Below are 18,832 nucleotides of genomic sequence, written 5' to 3' on the forward strand. Positions count from 1 at the left end.
CCCCCTTTCATATGAAGGGGCCTCTCAGAAGCCGGGGAGCTTGGACTGGATTTCTCAATCCAGAGGGGAGCCAAGAAGTCACCCTTTCCAAAGGCTGGAGAACATAGAGGGAGAAGAGCCACTGCCTCTGTCACATGCTGCCTTTTCCTAAAGGGGGAGCAGGACTCCGTGTCTGGGTCAGTGAGGCCTGGAGGGCCCCCCAGGGTGGCTAGAGCCTGGGAGTGCTCCCAAAGGCCAGGGTGGAATAGGTCAGGCCATCATCCCTGATCCCTCAAAGTCACTGAAGGCCTGCAAATGGAGCGTGCTCGTGCTAAGGGGGAGGGAGGCTACTTGCTGAGAGCTTGGAGTGCAGGCTTCTGATCTGGACCCCACCATAAGAAGTGGGTAACCCTGGAACATTGCCTCCCCCACTCCCTGCACCTCATTTCCCCCACTGGATGAGTAAACCCCACATCCACCCTTTCCCCACCAGCCCTGGCGTATCCAGGGCCTGGATGAGGCTGTGGTCCAGGCTGGCTGGCTTCACAGCCCTCTCTAGACATCAGGGTCCTTCTGTCAGGACCACTCCAGAGCCAAGCTGGACAGCAGGCCGCCCTCGGGCCTTCCACAGCCTGAGGGAACGCTGGCTGCCCACCCTAGGCCAGCACCCTGCCCGCCCCCCTCTCCACCCCCTACCCCATAAAGAAACCAGCCCAACGAGATTTGCTCTGGCAGTTGGAAGACCCGGCTGGCTGACACCTGCAGCAGGGCACTCTGATTAATTTATTTTGCATCGTTTTGCATTACCTGGCTCCTGGGTCTCCAGCTTGACATGCAGATTTATGTAAAAGAAACCCGTCATGCAAATGAGCCAGGGCTGCCACTTGTTTTAGTCACAGGCAGGCCTGCCTGCATCACTGGTTCCTGGCCCAGCTCTTCTGCCCACGGCCCACTGGTTCAGGCAGGCCAGGGAGGTTCATCCCCCCCTCGTCCCCCTGCCCCCCGGCCCCCTGCAGCCTCAGCCCTGCCCTGCTCACAGCCCAGCCACCTGAGGAGCCAAGCTGCCAGCAAGGTGAGGAGGAGGAGGCTGGAAACACAGCCTCCCTGGAGTTCCTGGCCCAGCTCCTTGTTAAGAGACAGAGAGACGCACAAAACAGAGAGAGGCCGACAGGGACTTGGAGGGGCCAGCAGGCAGCTGCACATAAAACAAGCACAAGGAGGGACAGACAGGTGGACAAAGGGCAGGCAGTGATAGCACGGAGTCGGAGAGGGCGAAAAGCAGAGGGAAGTAGAGGCAAGAGACAGAAGAGATGGGACAGGAGGAGGGGGATGCCAGTGGGGGGTGGAGACCAAGAAGGGAACAGATTTTGGAGTTGCTGTGGAGGAAGGAGTGAGGGATAGCAGCAGCCTGGGGGGGAGGAAAAGCGAGGGAGGAGATGGTGACGTGACCACTTGATGGGGGGGAAGGAGTCACGGGCGGAAGTGACAGGAGACACCCGCGGGGAGAGACAGGGGAGCTGCCCTCTCGGAAGCTGGCAGTGGCCCCGGTGCCGCAGGCAGGAAGCACCGCTACCACCCCGTACACCCTTGATTTCTATCCATCCATCTATATTTATACACACGTAGCTATAGACACATACAGATATAACCACACAGGCGCACACATGGGCTAGAAGAACACATTCTAGAACCATCGGGCTCTAGAAGGGAGTTTGGGAGGTTATCTGGGACAGCCGTGCACAGTCCTGGAACAGAGGAAGCTCATCTCTTTCTCAGAGGGCCCAGAGGAGAGGTCACAGCCCTCATGGCCCAGCTGCCTTGTGCAGCAGCCAGCACCCCTGGTGCCAGGATGCTCCCCCCACACACACACCTGCCTGAGCCAGGCTCCCTTGCTCTGTCCTTTGAATGCGCCCGATCTGAGCATGAAAGCCAGCTAGCAAGTGGACAAGTCAAAAAAGAAAGAGGAAACCATCTTGTTCCCACAGACTGTTTGTGGGGAAACTGGCTTTGTGGGAGGGGAGGGCTGTGTGCAGGCCCTGGGTGGGTGGTCTTGCAGCACCCTGGAGAAGGCTGGGAGAGCGCCCTGTGGCTCCTGAGAAATCTCCACCTGCCCCATGAGAGAGAGCTCCAGGAGCTCCAGGACAGAGACAGGAGGGGATACTTCAACTTCCAAGGTGGTGGCGCTGAAGGTGTCCCCAGAGACCCAGCAGCCCAACACTGTCATTCCACAGAAGAGCGAACCGTGACCCAGAAAGGTCCACCAGCTTGGTGGGTGCAGAGGTGGGCAAGGGGACTTTCTGCAGAGCATCTGTCCTTGCCTCCAAATTGTCCCCTTAGCATCTATGACCTTCCCTGCTTTTTCTGGAATTCCTTTGACTTGCCCACATCAGTGCTGGACATGTTCACAGCCCCTTGAAGAGTGGTCACTACTTTCACTCTGAGACAGATGAAACTTTCATGTTGTGAAAGTTCTGGGGGGAGACCCTCCTGGATGCACTTGTCTCTGAAGCCCCAGGAAGGCTTAGAGCTCAGATTGGTACCAGCTATACTTGCTAGAGCCACAGCAAAGCCACAGACAGCTCAGCCCAGTAACCATACATCATGTACACCCCAGGATTTCACCTGGCAGAGATCAGGTTTCACATGGGGTCTCCAAGAACCCAGCTGGTCGCCAGGAAGCACACCCCCCACCCTCCCACCCCCCATCCGTGCTTCTTACACACTCACCTGGAAGTGGAGGTCAGCTCCTCAGACTCACCGCCAGAGCCTGATCCAGTCCACTGGGTTCAGCCACAGGACATCCAGCACCACGCTGGCCTAGTCCTTTGGGTCACTCTAGCCAGCTTCAAGTGTCACCTTCACGTTAATTTCTAATTCATTGGTTTTTAACCTTGTGGGGTGAGAGACCCTTTTGAGAACACGATTAAGGCCATGGAGGTTCTTCTTACAAGAATGTCCATATTCACAAGATTTTGCATGCTGCCAGGGGATTCGTGGACTCTGCATCTCTAGGCCTCAGGAAGCCAGTGTCCATGGATGGAAGTCCCAAAACCTCACCCATTTCAGATGGAAGCTGTAGCCCCAACCAGGTGGTGTTCTTGGACACTTCCCACAGAATATCTTCTTTTCCTCTTTCTGTCTCAGAGATTCCTTTCTAGGCAACTATTTCTTCCACGTCAAAAGTGAGTTCTACGCTACACCATCCTCTAGTTACATATCAGACAAGCTCAAATGACACGTAATCCAAAAATCATTTCTACTCTCTCATCCCCTTTCCCAATGGCCCTTCTCATGCAGTCTGTGACCCTGACTCCATTTTGCCAGGACTCAGCTGAGCACCAGATCCTGAGGTGGCTCCAGAAGATGAGCAGAGTAGGTGATGCATTTGCAGAGTTGAAAGCTGGTGCATCTTGTCTGCTCATCTGCCAAGGGAGACCATGGATGGCCACATCCTCAGAAAAAGGGCCTCGGGGGCAAGAGCGGGTAGGAAAAGCAGAGATACCAGAGGAGAAATTGGACAGAGGAGGGGGCTACCAAAGTGAGGTCTCTCTGCTGGTTCCAACCTCTGAGCACTGCCCTGCCCCCACCCCCCACCCCCCATTCCTTTCCCAAGAGCTGGGGAGAGGAGGGTGTAGGCCCAGGCAGGAGGAGCTGAGAGGCCTCTGTGTGGAGGGGGAATGATGGGAGGGCTGGAGTCTCTGGGGGGCCAGGGCAGGGTAGGGGCATGGGAAGTTCCTTGTGGAAGGCCCAGGACTCAGGGTGGGCCTGGGCTCAGAAGAGTGAGAGCAGGCCCCTCGCTGTGGGGGTCTAGCCAGCCAGTGGGGTGGCCCAGGCATCCAAAGAGCCTTTAGATGGAGAAAGCTGCTTAATCTTCCCCTGAAAATCAGGAAGTTGGAACCCACACAGCTGATTAGGGGGCCAGAGGAGCAATTTCAGAAAAAAGATTAACAGAATTAAAGGCGGCTCAGGGGGGAGTAGGCAAGAGGGAGCCTGGGGCAGGTGGGGGCGGAGGGGGTGGTCTACAAAGCCCCACCCCCCTGAACCCAGCTGGGAGGGCTTTGGGGGAGGAGGGGGGAGCCTTGCTGGGGTGGAGGGTCCAGTGACCCTCCAGTGAGGAGGTGAGGGTCAGAGTAGACAGGGACAACTCTGGGGGTCTGGAGGTCATGAGAGAGCTCTGAGAGGGGCTAGCAAGAGGCCAGGAATGGGGCCCAATCCGATTTCTAATCCGAGCAGGGCCATTGTGGGTGTAGCTCTGTGGTGGGTGCTTGGTCCTCTCAAATGTCCCTTTCCACCAAGACAAACTCCAGCTCCAGCTCTTCCGGCAAAGCAGGATAGAGGGTCAAGAAAGTATACGGTGGGTGGGTTATTATTAGCAGACTATGTCCCCCAGGCCATCTTGGGGTTGAGGGTCAGGGACAGGGGCTATTGTCCCAGGAGACCCTAGGTGGAAGGACAGAGATGGTCCTGGGCAATGGCCTTTCCCTCGTCAGGTCTAGACAGGTCCTGCTGGGGCCGGAGGACAGCCAGGGCTCAGGCAGGGACTCTGAGAACTCCTCTGCTCTGCTGTGTGCTCCAGTCACACACACCCTACTCAGCCATCGTGCTCGCTCTCATATTCCCTCCCCACTCCCCCTCCCCACGCATGCACACTTAAACATACATTTAAATAACTTGCAGACGTATATTAGCAAAAACATTCCATCTGGGCTGGGATTTCTCTCATTGCTTTGAATTCCCCCGGGTTTTAACTTGAAAAAAAAAATAGGAAGAGGCAAAGATTTGACTAATGTTGGGTTAAGGTTTTTTTCTTACCCCTTTCTTTCTTGGTTACTGACTGCCAAGAATTTATGTTTGTAAAAGGAAAAGAATTAACTGTGTTGATTAAGAGGCAAACTCCCTGGAAATGTTCTTTCTTAACCCTTTGGTACCTTCTCAGTGAAAGATCCTGGGGTTCTCTGGTGCGGGGTTTGAAGGCCATCCCTGGGCTGGAGGCCCAGAACCTTTAGAGGGGCTTATCCTCCCCAGGGGGAGCTCATGGAACAAAGGCAAGCCATGGCCTTCTAGTGTTTGAGTGTGTGTGAGTGTGTGGCAGTGAGCAGATGCATGGGTAAGTGGTGTGAGAGTCTGTGAGTGCAGGTTCCCTGAGTATGTGTGCGGGAGAGGAGTGTGGACACGTGTGTGAGTGTGCACATTTGCTAACTGGGCATGCGTGTCCCTCAGCGGGCATGGGGTATACTGGGAGTTTCTGTGGCCTGCTGGCTGCATAGTAGAACTCCAGGGAGGTGAGGGGACATTCACTTTGATTAAATTAGCAGGAACTGATTTGGCAGGTTCAGGTCCCTAAACCCTCTCCCTGGCCTCACTCCTCCTAGACTTTGCACAGGCTGTTTCCCTCCACATGGACAGACCTTCTGTCTGTCCTTTGTTTAGCCAATTCCTGCTTGTCTTTTAAGTCTTAGATGCCACCTCCTCCAGGAAGTCTTCCTTGCCATATAATTTAGCTGTCCCCCTCTTACATAACAGAACCCTGGGCACACAGGAACTTTCCGTACGGCATAATCCTTACATCTTCTTGTCTGTCTTCCCCACTGGACCCCACCCTCCTGGAGGATAGAGACGCTGTCTTCTTCATCCTGAATCCCTGGTGCCTAGCACTGTACCTGGCACACAGCATGGGCTCAGTCAATGCTTGCTCAGTTGACCTAAGCCCCTTGACTGGTGAAATCAGCGTTAGTCACTCCATAGGCCGGGATCTAGAGTACCTTGTATACAGGCCCCTGCTATGACACCAGAAGACCCCAGGATTAGCTGCACATGTATTGAACCTTTCAATTTTCTGTGAGTGGGCAGCCTGGTGGCTCAGCAGTTTAGCACCACCTTCAACCCAGGGTGTGATCCTGGAGACCCTGGATCGAGTTCCATATCAGGCTCCCTGCATGGAGTCTGCTTCTCCCTCTGCCTGTGTCTCTACCTCTCTCTCTCTCTCGCTCTGTCTGTCTCTCTCATGAATAAATAAATAAAAAATCTTAAAAAATTTTTTTTCTGTGAGTTCCTCAGGGTGGGGATTAGGTGATAGTCATTGCTAGGCCCTATGCAGCATGAGACAAATAGTAAATGCCCAATAAATGTCAAATGAATGAAAGGGTAAGCACCACATGATAAATATCCAAGAGTAGACACAGAATGAGCCAATTGTGGCTATAAAGATTGTTGAAGGCTGGAGGACGGAGAAGAGAAGGCAAATGTGTATTGTGTACCTACTGTGTGCCAGCACTGCCTCCCAGCACTGCACCTGGCATCGAGGGGTTGTTATTTCACTTTATCCTCTCCTTCATCCTGTGAGGGAGGGGTACCTACCTTATCTGACATATCAGGAAATTGAGACTAAGAGAGGTGAGGTGACTTGCCCAAGGTCCCACAGCTGGTATAGGTTAAGCTGGTCTGCCTGAGCCCAGAACTTAAGCTTTTCTGAAACACTGTGCCATGTTTCATGAAGATCATGAGTTTTTTTTTAAATAAATTTTCCTTTTTTAAAAAAGAATTATTTATTCATGATAGATGGAGAGGGAGAGGGGGAGAGAGAGAGAGAGAGAGAGGCAGAGACACAGGCAGAGGGAGAAGCAGGCTCCATGTCTGGAGCCTGACGTGGGACTCAATCCCGGAACTCCAGGATTGCGGCCTGGGCCAAAGGCAGGCAGTAAAACGCTGAGCCACCCAGGGATCCCGAAGGTCATGAGTTTTGAGCAGAGTTTTGAAAGATGAGAGGAACACAGATTCATAGAGAAGGATCTCAAGCCTGAGCAGGTGGAGAACTGAGGGTTCTAAGAACTGAGAAGGATGAATGGTGGCCAGCTTGTCCCATGAGCTTACATAAGCTATGATGTGACCATGAAGTCAGGAGAAGAGCAATGTGACAAGGGACAGTGCCACTCTGGAGGAAGGCACAGAACAGAGAGGGAAGAAGGTCTTCAAAAAATAGATTCGAAGCTCTGTCTTGCAAAAGGAGCAAAAGGAGCCAACTGCGAGAGGGTGGCAAGTACTATGCTGAGCCCTCTAATATATTTAATTCTTAAAACAAGGGTTTGAGGTAGGTTCTACTATTATCACCAAATACTGATGAGTTAGTGGAGGCCCAGAAAGGTTAAATAAGCTGCCTAAGTTCCCCAGAGCTGGTTAGTGATAGACCTGAGATTTGAATACAGACAGTCTGATTTCCTAACTAAATGAGTTAGGAAATCCTGTGAGGCTGGGGAACACTTAAAGTCAGAGTAGGCAGGGACAGAGTCTCTGATGGTCCAAACCTTCTCCACATTGGAACATTGGAGAACTTGTCTTTGCTCAGGGTCTTTGGGGCTCACCAATCCATCAACCCTGTCCTACCCTCATGAAGAACCTGAAAATGTTCTTCTGAGGCTACTTCTCCTGGAGAACACTAACCTATTTCCTCTCCCTCCCCAGCCCACCTGTGAGGAGGAGTCCAAGCCAGAGACATCAAGCAGGCCCTGCCTCTGGCCTTGACCGTATTCCTGCTGGATGCTTGCTGCCCTGGGAGCACTGGGCACTTTGCTGCTGAGGACATCTCCCTTTCTCCATTGATGGCAGACCTGCCCTGGGAAGGGGACTTTAGCCTCTTGGTAGCTCAGCTCTGACTTCTCCCTAATTAGATGGAGACTGCCATCTCCTAGCCATTCTCCTTTGTAGTCTGGGTGGATGGGTGTCACTGTCCCTGGCAAGCCCCATGCCTCTGTCCAGAGAGTCCAAAGACACTTGGGAACAGCCAAGCCATGGGCTGTTGGAAGATGGTGACTCCCATACTGTCCTGGTTTTGTGGTTTTGGGGATTTTTTTTGAGGGGTTGCTTTGTATCAGAACACCAAGAGAGATTCTGTTGGACACCCATATTCAAGAGACACTTTCTACCCAGCTTTGGAACTTCGGGTCTGGAGGGAACTGACATTCTGGGATCTCCACAGCTTCTCTCATAGCCTCCAGCCATCATCCCCCCCACCAGGCAACAAATTGTCTTATAACATAGCCTTGAAAAATCCCCATAAATAGCCCTTTACTTTGGTACAACATATTATAGTCCCAAAGCATTCTTGCATCCTCAGCCCAGAGGACCCTCTTCACGTCAGCCCTGTAAGGCCGCTAGCTCAGAGATGATTAGACCCATTTTACAGATGAGGAATATTAGGTCACATGGTTGCTGAGTCACATTGGCATTGGCTACACCGTTAGATTTCATGGACTGGGTGGGAGGTGGCCTCTGGGTCGATGCAGGCAAGTAGATGAAGGAACTGGAGGGGTGAGTGATCATAGTTCCTCCATGCCCAGAAAGTCCCACCTTGAGTCACTTGCCTTTCCCTGGCCCTGATCAAGACACCAGCAGCTTCCCTGCTGAGGGGTGGTGACTCATCCCCTTTTCGTCACCTTCCCCAGGTACTCTCAGCCAAACCCTCTCCTCCTGGCTTTTGCAGGATCTGACTCAAGGTCCCTTTCAGGTAAGCAGTATCTGTGGAGCCTTCTGGTGTAAGGCCCAGTTGAAACAAGAGGAGGCATTTGAGATTTATTCATGAAGAGCAGAATGCCATAAACAGCATTTGGACTCTTCAGGGAAAAGAGAGACAGGGCTACAGGGGTGGGGGCAATTATATAACAGCATTGACAATTACATCCTTGTGTGTCTTTAGCACCTGCTTCCAAAGAACTTTAAGTGCCTTCAGGTTTATTAGGCTATTTGATCTCATAAAAATCCCACAAATAGATGGTGATAGTTATTATCATCTTTTTATAGATGAGGAAACTGAGGCCTAGAAAGGTGTAGTGATTTGCTCAGGGCCTTACAACAAAGGACTGAGGGATAAAGCTGGGTCTGTCCTATTTCAAGACGTTTCTCTAGGTGTTTCATGCATGGGTCTCCCTTTTACCGTCTACATTCCTATGAGATAAGGTGTGGACACAGGAGGTGACTGGCAGCAGGCTCAGAGAGTTCTGCACAAGGTCACTCAGAAACAGTGAGTCAGGCACCATTATATTGAGGTCAGTTTCCTCTTTCACTTCCCCAAACAATTGTTGGGGAGCGAGCTCACTTGTTGCCTTTCAAAGATCAGGAGCTGAGTTATTTGCACAGTTGCTCCTGAAGGACTTAATAGTAGTGGTGATCTGAAAAAGAGGTCAAGGATCCCACCCTGGGACTCCTGCCCTCCTGACCCACCAATGCCCCTGCCAAGTGGGAGATGTCCCCACTAGCGCTGTCTATTACCACAGCCTCTGCCCTGATTTCTTGTCCTCTGGTGTCATTCCCATTCAATCCTCTCCATGACTGATTTTCATAAAGCTCTTCTCACCTTCATAAATAGTGGAACCCCATTACTTCCAGTCTCGGCTTGGCATTCAAGGCCCCACCCAATCACATCCCAAACTATCTTCCCACGCTTGACTCCTCCCCCTCGTCCTCCTCTGAAAAACCCTGTCTTCAGCCAAGACTGTAGGACTTGCCTGGGCATGCTTTGTGTTTTCCAACTCCACAGTTGACCGCCACACCATTCCCTTGGCCTAGAAATCTACTCCTACCCTCTTTGCCTGCTGGATTTCTACTCATCCTTCAAAACTTATGACAAATGTGACTTCCTTTATGAGGACCTTCTTGATTCCACCACCAGGAAATGATCTTTCCTTCCTGGGATGTCTCACTTGTTTATATAGGTCTCTACACAAGCAATTCTTGGATTGTGTGTGTTGTGGTGATGGTGTGAAGCTTTGGGTGTTTGCAAAGCTTCAAAGATTGCAGAATTCTGCAATCGTGTGTGTGTGTGTGTGTGTGTGTGTTTATGTTTATGTTTTGGTATGAGAGGTGAGCACAGCTATGCAGAACACTTGAACACAAAGAAGGGATTGGACATTTACTGGGTGTGGAATATGTCGATCACGTCTGCTCTGCCAATGAACAGAGAGCTAGAGGTCTCCCTCAGAGGAGAGAAAACACTCATAATAAAACTTCTAAACACACTTGGAGGAAGAAAGAGTAGAGAGAGGAAAGAAGTGAGTAAGTGTGCATGGATCATTCACTATATTCCAGGCACAATGTTAGAGATGAAATTTCAGGTGAACCATGAGCTCACGTTACCCTTACAATTGCTCTGCGAGGTAGGGATTATCGCCCCTGTTTTGTGGATGTGTGGTTCTGAGAGTCAGGTTCCTTTGGAAATAGACTTTGGGGAGGAAGACCTGAATGCAGAAGATTAATGGAGGGAATGCTCATGGGACAACATCTATAAGGGAGTCATGGGACTGGTAGGACCGAGCAGAGGGAGAGGTTATATGGCATGGGGTCGCCAAGAAGCCTCAGCTACTTGCATGGGGCACACCAAAGCTTGGGTGGCCCTTCAAAGATGTTTCCCCATCAAGGCAAGGGGGCTGAGTCATTATACCTCTCTGGAAAGAGGCATCACTTAGGCAAGACAGCTAGGTCCCTTCAGCTGAGGGCAGTTCCTGGGAGGACAGCACACACTGCACATATGACTCCAAGCCCGATAGGTGCCTGTCCTGTGCGCACATAACCCTGCTGGCCAGTGGAAAGGTTGGAGACTGGCCTCGGGACTATCTCGGTCCTCAGGCACTGTGTCCTTTCGGTTCATCTCAGAAGACAGCCTAGCCACCCGTGCCCAACATGCATCTTCAGAAGGCCTCACCCCAGAAAGTTCCCAGTGGAAATCACCCCATGAAGAAAACGGTCTCCCCTTTTTATGAAAGACCTCGGGTGGATCTGGTATCAAATAATTGCAGTGAGAAGGCGGGCTTTGTTGAATCTAGTTACTGCTGTTTTCTGTTACTGTCTGGTCCTTATTCTTTGGAAACTCTGATCGTGGAATCCAAGTATGATATTCAAAATATTTAATACCCACTAACACCACTGGGACAGCTGGAGTGGGTGCTGGCATGCTGAATGTGCGTCAAGCCTGGAAGGTGCTGGAGGACGAGGTTGCAGCTCCCCGTGAGTGCCGTGTACTGAGGAAGATGCTGGCAAGGGCTTTGTGCCAAAAACAAAGAGAGGTGGGTCTACAGATTAAACTGGACCAAATGGTTCCAAGTATCCAAGGTGCAGGTATATATTATATAGGTAAGCTTCTCCATTTTGTAAGGGCTGCATCCTACCCAGCCCTGTATTCCCCTCACAGCTCGTGCAGTAAAGTTTGTTCCATGAAATCTGTATGACTCTGGGCAAGGCCCCATCCTGCTCTGTGCCTCAGTGTCCCCATAAGAGGACAGGTTTCCAAACCCTGTTTCTCCTTGATCAGGAGAATCTGGTGAAGCCCCCTCTGGAGGAGGGCGGTGAAGAGGCCAGGCCCAGGGCCTCTTGTCCTGCTCTCACCAGAGCAGCTTGCCTCGTATTTGTTTATGCTTCCATACGGTTTCACTTAAACCAGCATTCCTCAGCTAAAAACAAAGCCTGGGAACCACTGGGCTGCATATGGGATCTGGGGTCCTTACACACAGCTCTGACATGCTCAGATGTGAGTGAGCGAATAGACAAATGGACACACGAACGAACATGGGTGGAAGAATGAATGAATGAATGAATGAATGAACCAACTCTGTGCACCTAGCTAGTGCGGGTCAGGCCTTGGTTACACGGTTCTGGACGGCCAATGGGCCGCTGTCCTGGACAGTTTGGAAATCTACCCCGGGCTAGGTCAGAGCTCACCCGATGCCCTGGCAATTGCAGGATTTTGTCTCCGCCACAGCCACAGACCAGGCCTGGATGCCACCAGGTCTGAAGGCACTTGTCTTCTTGGACTCTCCCAGTACCTTGACTCAGCTGAAAGAGATACTGACAGCGGCAGCCCGAGTCACTGGCAGGTTTGACAAAAGACTCATTGGGTTTTCTCAGTGTGTGTCCCGGGGTGTGGCACCAGGTCTGGCTTGCTTCAGCTCCCTTCCATCCCAGGAAAAGGACTCCCAATTTTGGCCTTGTCCTCCCTCGCTGCCTCCTGACCCCCACCTCCTCCGCTCTTCTTCTTTTCATTCCTCTAAGGCAGTGGTTCTCGACCTCAGCTACACATGGGAACCGCCTTAGGAAGGCTTAAAAAATCACCATTGCCCAGAGATTCTGATTTCTTGGTGTGGGTGTGGCCTTGGCAAAAGGATATGGAAAAAGCTCCCCCGGGTGATTCTCATACGCAGCCAAGGTTGAGGACCAGTGGTCTGAGAACATGGAGGAGGGCACCCAACTCCAGCCTAGACCATTTCTAGCTGTGGGATTCAGATATGCCTGCTAGACTGGGGGAAGCCTGGGGCATGAGCACTGACCAGCAGTACGGGGAAGAATAGGGAAATGGAGGGAGGTGCACCTCACTGCACCCCTGCCTCTATCTACCCTAGCATCTCAGCCCTGTGGGGAGAGAGGCCTCAGAAGAAGCCAAGGGCATTTTTTTTATAGGGCCTCTTCTGTAGGACTCAGAGAAGGCAGGCTTGTTTGGTGTCCAGGTGACACGGTGTGACCAGAGGGGGAAGGAAGGGCACAGGACACCATGAGGTGCCAGTGCACCGAGGATACCAGGCAGGCAGCACCACCCTTTTGGGGGGCTTTGAGACAAGGTGCCGGGCCTGGGCAGCAGCATTCTTACAGGGCACGCCTGCAGCAAGGGACCGGGGCTGTGTGTAAGGCACGGCATGCACCCTCCATGACGGCCTGTTGACAGGCGCAGGCGGGGCACCCCCCAAAGAGTCCTGCCAGCCACAGAGTGAGCCTAGGGCAGATGGGGGCAAGCGGCAGTGAAATGGGTAACTTCTTTGCTGGGAACCCAGCTGGGCTTACGAGATGGTGAGGCCTGTAAACACCGGGGTCACAGATCCAAGGCACACTCGTGAAACCGCAGTGACGGGGCGGTGGTAAGGCGACAGCAGAGAAGCAGCCACGTCCCAGGCTGCCCCGAGATGGCCGGGTCAGGTGATGGCCAGGCCCCCTCCGGCCCCACAGCTTTCCCACCAGGTGCTCCCCGTCCAACCTGGGTCCTTGCAGGCCTCCCCCCACTTCTCTGCAGGTGTGCTCTCAATGTGAATTATTCGTCTTACTTCCTGCGCAAGTTCTTTCTCTCTTCGTTTTTTTTTTAAATCACATTTTCTCCCAAATTAGAAAACCTCTTTAATTGTTAGCAGGAGCTGGGGGTCTGTTCCTTGCATGGACAATATCATTAAACATTGGAAAATAAACAAACCAGGCAAGTTTAAGACACTTTCAAACCCTTTGCTTCCCAGAGGGCGTCTGGGGCCCGGGCAGGACAAGGCTCTGCTGGCCTGGGTTTACACTGTGTTGACGACTTGACCCCTCCAGCTGTGAGAAACCAAACTGACAGCGGGGGTTGTTTTTACTAAACTTTGCAGGGTCGCAAACTTGATTTGGGAGGCATCTGCGCTGATTTGTGCTGAGGTCTCCCGGCGGCTGCGCCGCACGCTTCCTCCTTGGGCAGAGAGCATGATGGGAGTGGGCCAGTGGCTCTCCTAGCTGACAGCTGTTGTAAACCATCTCTGTCCTCCAGACTTATTCCACAGGGCTGGGGGAGGAGAGGAGAGCCGTGGGAGGGGGTGGTGTGTGAGAACATTTCTTTCCATCTTGCTGAAATGTGAGTCTAATGAAATGATAATGAGGTTGTGGCCTTTAAGCTCCATTGAGCTTCTTGCGCATTGTAATTTTACCCAGAGTGGGGCTAGTTTTTGAAATGATTAAAACTATGGATTCCTAGGCCTGTGTGGCTTGAATTGGAATTCATTAGAGGCCCAGAGGTGAGGGATAAACATTTCTTCCTAGTTCAGCCAGGGAACAGACCCTATCTTGTGTGACGCTCCTGCCTGCCCACCCACCTCTCCAGCAGGACCCCTGGCAGCACAACCGGCTGGTGTGGGAACCCCAGGCAGTGCTGGCAGACAGACAACAAATGGCATCCAGCATCCACAGGGCGACAGGTTCTGAAGGTCCCAGTAAGCATCCCAGCCCATTTTCCTGGGACTTCTCCCTCATGGTGGAGGAAGAAGTTCTCAGGGTTTAGTCTTGGTCCTATTTTCTTACAGGCATGTTAAGTGAAATGTCTTTTCTGTGAAAAGAAACACACAGAAACAGAGAAATGCTCCAAAGTGTGACCCAGAAGAATGCTGGAGGGAGAAACTCTAGCTGGGAGCAGTGGCCGACAACGTGGCCTGAACTTGGATCTCTTGGGCTCCATCTTTCTTGGGAGAGAAGAAATTCTTGCCTCTGATTTTTGTTGTCACCACCATGCTGGCTCCCAAGAGCACTAAGATCACTTCTTTGGGGTTCTAGTTCAGGTTCTTTCAAGCAGAGACAGGCTGCCATCTTGAAAGTGACCCTACTTTATGAACACTATAGAGGTTCCTCAAAAAATTAAAAAGAGAACTTCTGAGTATCTACCTGAAAGAAATGAAAACAATAGCTCAAAAAGATACTTGTACCCTCATGTTCACTGCAGCATTATTTACAATAGCCAAGGCATGGAAGGAGCCTAGGTCTATTAACAGATGAATAAATAAACGGTGAGATTATATATATAATATATGGTATATACACACACAGGAATATTATTCAGCTATAAAAAAGAAGGTAATCTTGCCACTTGTAACAACATGGATGGACTTTCAGGGCATTATGTAGGGTGAAGTAAGTCAGGGAATACCGTGTGATCTCACTTATATATGCAATCTAAAAAACAACCCCCAAAACTCCCCAAACAAAACAAAACAAAACAAAACAAATTGGGTAAAGGGGGTCAAAAGGTACAAACCTCTCGTTATAAAATAAGTCAGGGGATAAAATGTATAGTATGGTGACCAAAATTAAAATACTGAATTGCATATTTGAAAGTTGATAAGTGAGCAGATTTTCAAGGTTCTCATCATAAGGAAAAAAAAATTGTAACTGTGTGTGGTGATGGATGTGAACTAGGCTTATCATGGTGATCATTTCACAATATATACAAATACTGAATCATGTTGCATATCTGAAACTAATATAACGTTATATGTCAATTAAATCTCAAAAAAGAAAACACTTCATATCGAAGGATCCAAAAAGAAAATAATTACAGAAAATGTTGACGGCATAAGGATGGGCATGTTTCCAAAGTATGGAAACCAAGTATGGGTGTCCTGTTCTACCTTGTGCTGCTTTTAACTCTTTTCTTGCCTTAAAGGGCTGAAGCAATTTATATACACTTGGCCTGGCTTCCTGCCTGTGGAGGCCACATCTTAAAACTGGTCAATCGCCCATCTTACTATCTTCTGTGAAAGCTCAAAAGCTGGCATTCTAACATCCCAACTGGGGCTTCCTATTCACATCGAGGTTCTGGTCTGAAGAGCAGGCTTCATCCACAGCGCATTGGGGGTAGCGTAAATGAGGAGTATAAGGAGACAGGGTGCTATCCTCCACTGGGGCAAAGCAGCCAGGTAAAATTCCCCATTGACCTCCATCCCCTCCTCCTTTTATAGCCTCACTGGGCAGTCATGGTCATAAAATGTGCACAGCAATAGCTATATTCAGACTGGATCATCAAGGCCTGTCTTCGAGGTCACATATACCATGATCATGCCCACATTTTAGAAATGATGTGATACAGCTCTAATTTTCCTGCTCACCTTTTACAGGTCAGCTCAGGCATCATGATCCTGAAGCCCTCCCTCAACAAGATGAGTGGGGTGCCTTTCCTCTGGCTTTCCAAAGCACCACAGGCATCTAGAGCCCCGCCCCCATACCACATTGTGTCATATTCACATCTATTTCTCTTGGTGGTTCCCACTAGACTGTGGGCTCCTTGAAGGCAGGGTCTACATTTCATTCCCTTTTGTACCTCATTATCCAGCACCACACCTGGCCCCTAACATACCTGAATGGAAGACTCTTGGGTGAGTGAATGAGGGTAGGAAAGGGTCCATGATGGAGGTCATCTGAGTCTTAAGACAATCTTGGGAGTCAAGGAGGGCAGGAGATGAGCTGATTTCTTGAAAAAAAAAAAGAGAAAAAAAAAAAAAAGGTATAGAAAAGCAGAGCTTCGGAGAGAGTAAGGCCTTGCTTAAGGAGAGCTGCTTCCTAGCCCTGGCGCCAGGGCTGAGGCGCAATCTGGTGGCCCTGCCGGAGGAGGTGTGCACTCTGCTGCCCACATCTGGGCAGATCCTCTTCAGGCACTCTGCTGTTTCTCGGAGACTCTCTCCCAAGTTGCTCCTCCCACGCAGGTGGTTCCCAAGCGGTTCATATCAAGGTCCCTTTTATTTTCTCCCCCTGCCCCACCCCCAGCACCTGGGCTTTGAAAGATTTGGCCTAGCAAATGAGCCTCAATTATGCAGTAATAATGACTCCATTTTCTCATTTTTATTAATAAAAGACATATGCGACATGCCACTCAGAGCTTTCGGTTGGGCGAAAACGAGTGGGCCCCGCTGGGTGCAGGGAATTCCGCCCAGTGGCAGTGGGTGGACAAGCCACCTCCTCTGCCCGGGCTGGGACCCTCCGGGCCCAGTTCAGCCGGCCGCCTGCCCTCCGTCTCCGCCTCTGAGCCCCGAGGAGACAGGGGCCCTTTCAGCTGCTCCCAGCCTGCTGTCCCGGTCCCGGCTGGAATCAGCAGAGCCTGACTTCTGGGGAAGCGTTACTGCGATGTGTCAGCTGCTCTGGGAAAGCCCGGCGCGATGTATTCCAAGACCCGTCAGGAGGAAGGGTTTACGGTCAGTTAGGAGCTGTAAACTCCTTCCCATGGAATTGTCGGTGGAATTTTAATACTCTGTCTCCCTCTGTCTGGGCACTTCCTTCCACTCTTGGCCGGCTCCTCGATGCATATGGAGCAGGGCTCATGTTCGAGGGTCCCCAGGGACAGCGCGGCTTCACTCTGTCCAAGCGTCACGGCTGAGTACGGAAGGTGAAGCTCAGACAGGGCGCCTTCCCGCCCACCCCTCTGTCCCTGGGCCTTGGCAGCCCCCCTCCGTTCACCACCCCCACCCCCAGCTCCCTTCCCTTTCAGAGCCGCACCGAGGTCCTGCACAGGCCTGAAGGGAGGGGGGGTAGGGGACGCCAGCCTGGCTTTATTCAGGCAGCAAACACTGAGGGCCTCTGTACTGAGGGCCCACTATGTGCTGGACAGGGAGCCCGGAGCTGAGAAACAAGAGACACACTGTCCCTGTCCTCAGGGCACCCCTTCCTGCTGCTGTGCAGTTCTGATCACCTCACAGACCGTAAGTAACAAACAGGAAAAAAGAGGAGAGTAGGGCAAGTAAGAGAGAGGAGGTGGCCAGGAGGAAGGGTTGTGGTCAGCAATGACCTGGGGCAGGGGGTGGGGTAGTGAAACAGAAAACATGGCCCTATGGATGATTTGGGAGCCCACGTCACCCCTCCTGCAAAATGGCTCTAGGTCCTCCACTCCACTCTCCAGGAGATTGTCCCCACATCTACTCTGGTAACTCCAAAGTCCCTATTTTTTGTCCAAACCTCACATTTGAGTGTCAGGCCCCCTGTATCCAACTAACTCTACCTGGAGGTCCCAGAGGCAAACCATCCATGACCAAACTCAGCCATCCTCCATCAGTTACTTAATTATAATCTCCGGTTTCCTCCTCGTCCACCAGATCGTGGGCAATCCGAAGCTAGGTGCACATTTTGGTTCCCTCTGTGGCCCCAGCGCCCAGTATAGCCCCTGGCGCATGGTGGACACGTCCAGGAAAATGTGTTGCAAATGACCAGTGCCCCTTCATAGAAGAGGCCACCCCTACAGGATCAGTTTCCCTCCTCCCCCCTGACACTCCTCTCCTCCTTTTCCCGAGGAAACACACCATCCCACGGCTACAACTCTCAAGACTGTTGTTTTAGTAGAATTAAAATGGAACCAGTGAGAGATATCTTTGTCCCACAGGGAATCCTTTGACCAATTTTGGGGTGGAAGGGGGCTGTCAGGACTTGCCTTTCTATCCTAAGTCCTCACGCACAGGCTGGATTTGCATATGTTAATACAGAGAACTGTAGCAATTTAATGAGAAGCAGTGGGCCATGTGGGTGAACAGAATTCCTCAGAGTATTTTTTTCAGATGTCTTAATTCACTCTCTTTGTTGTATTGCGGCAGATCCAGGTGTTTGGATTGAGTTGGTCCTGGTCCCCACCCCCTCCCCCAAATCTCTGAAACCACAGATCTTTCTAGATGCCAGACTCAGTTTTATGTCCCAGGGGTGGGGGGTGGGGGGGGAGCATTCTCCTCACCTGGGAACACCTCCAAGGAGATGGCCCCAAGGAGACGCCCCCGCCAGAGAGCCCAAGCCCAAGGGTTGGGGGTGAAGGGGTGTTCCTCAGCGGGTGGGGAGGAGAGGATAGAATTCCAGAGACAAGAACTCTCTATGGAGACAGCCCGCTGGGCTTCCAGCCCTCCATCTGGGTTCCACTAAAAACACATTTTGCGTGTTTCTGTTGTTCTTAAGTCTGGGTTTATTTCAAGGGGAAAATTATAAAGAAACATCTTTGCCTTTATTTCAATAGCAGCTTGTGCTTGGGTAGATTTTCATCTGTCTGGCCTGTCCTGCCTGAAGGTAAACGGAGGGATAGGGTGGGGTCCCAGAGAAGGCAGGCCCCAAGAGACCCCCAGAGACTGAGGTTCCAGGCTCTGCTTGCTGTCATGGTCGGTCACCGATTCTCACCTGTCCAGCTGTTAGCAACATCCATGGCAGAGGAGGTCCTTGGTGGTTTGAGAATGAGAGGTGAGAACAGGAGAAGCACAGGACCAGGAGAGCTGTAGGGGCTGTCCGACCTGGGAAATCGCTGCAGACAAAGGTGTGTGACAGTGTCCCCACAGGTATTCAAAAGGTTTCTGGAGCCCCG

General features: G+C 51.5%; 1 long non-coding RNA gene across 4 annotated transcripts in view; it reads left to right on the forward strand.

Annotated features, from left to right (window-relative positions):
- The window catches only part of LOC140622117 (uncharacterized), a 48,767-nt gene extending 35,048 nt beyond the window's left edge, over positions 1 to 13,719 (forward strand). For all 4 annotated transcript variants that reach the window (XR_012021816.1, XR_012021815.1, XR_012021817.1 and 1 more), the window contains one exon: positions 7,438 to 13,719. This is a non-coding gene — a long non-coding RNA (uncharacterized lncRNA). The remainder of the gene's footprint in view (positions 1 to 7,437) is intronic.
- The last annotated feature ends 5,113 nt before the right edge of the window (positions 13,720 to 18,832 follow it).

Source organism: Canis lupus, chromosome 31, assembly GCF_048164855.1.
Source record: "Canis lupus baileyi chromosome 31, mCanLup2.hap1, whole genome shotgun sequence".
Taxonomy (NCBI): Eukaryota; Metazoa; Chordata; class Mammalia; order Carnivora; family Canidae; genus Canis; species Canis lupus.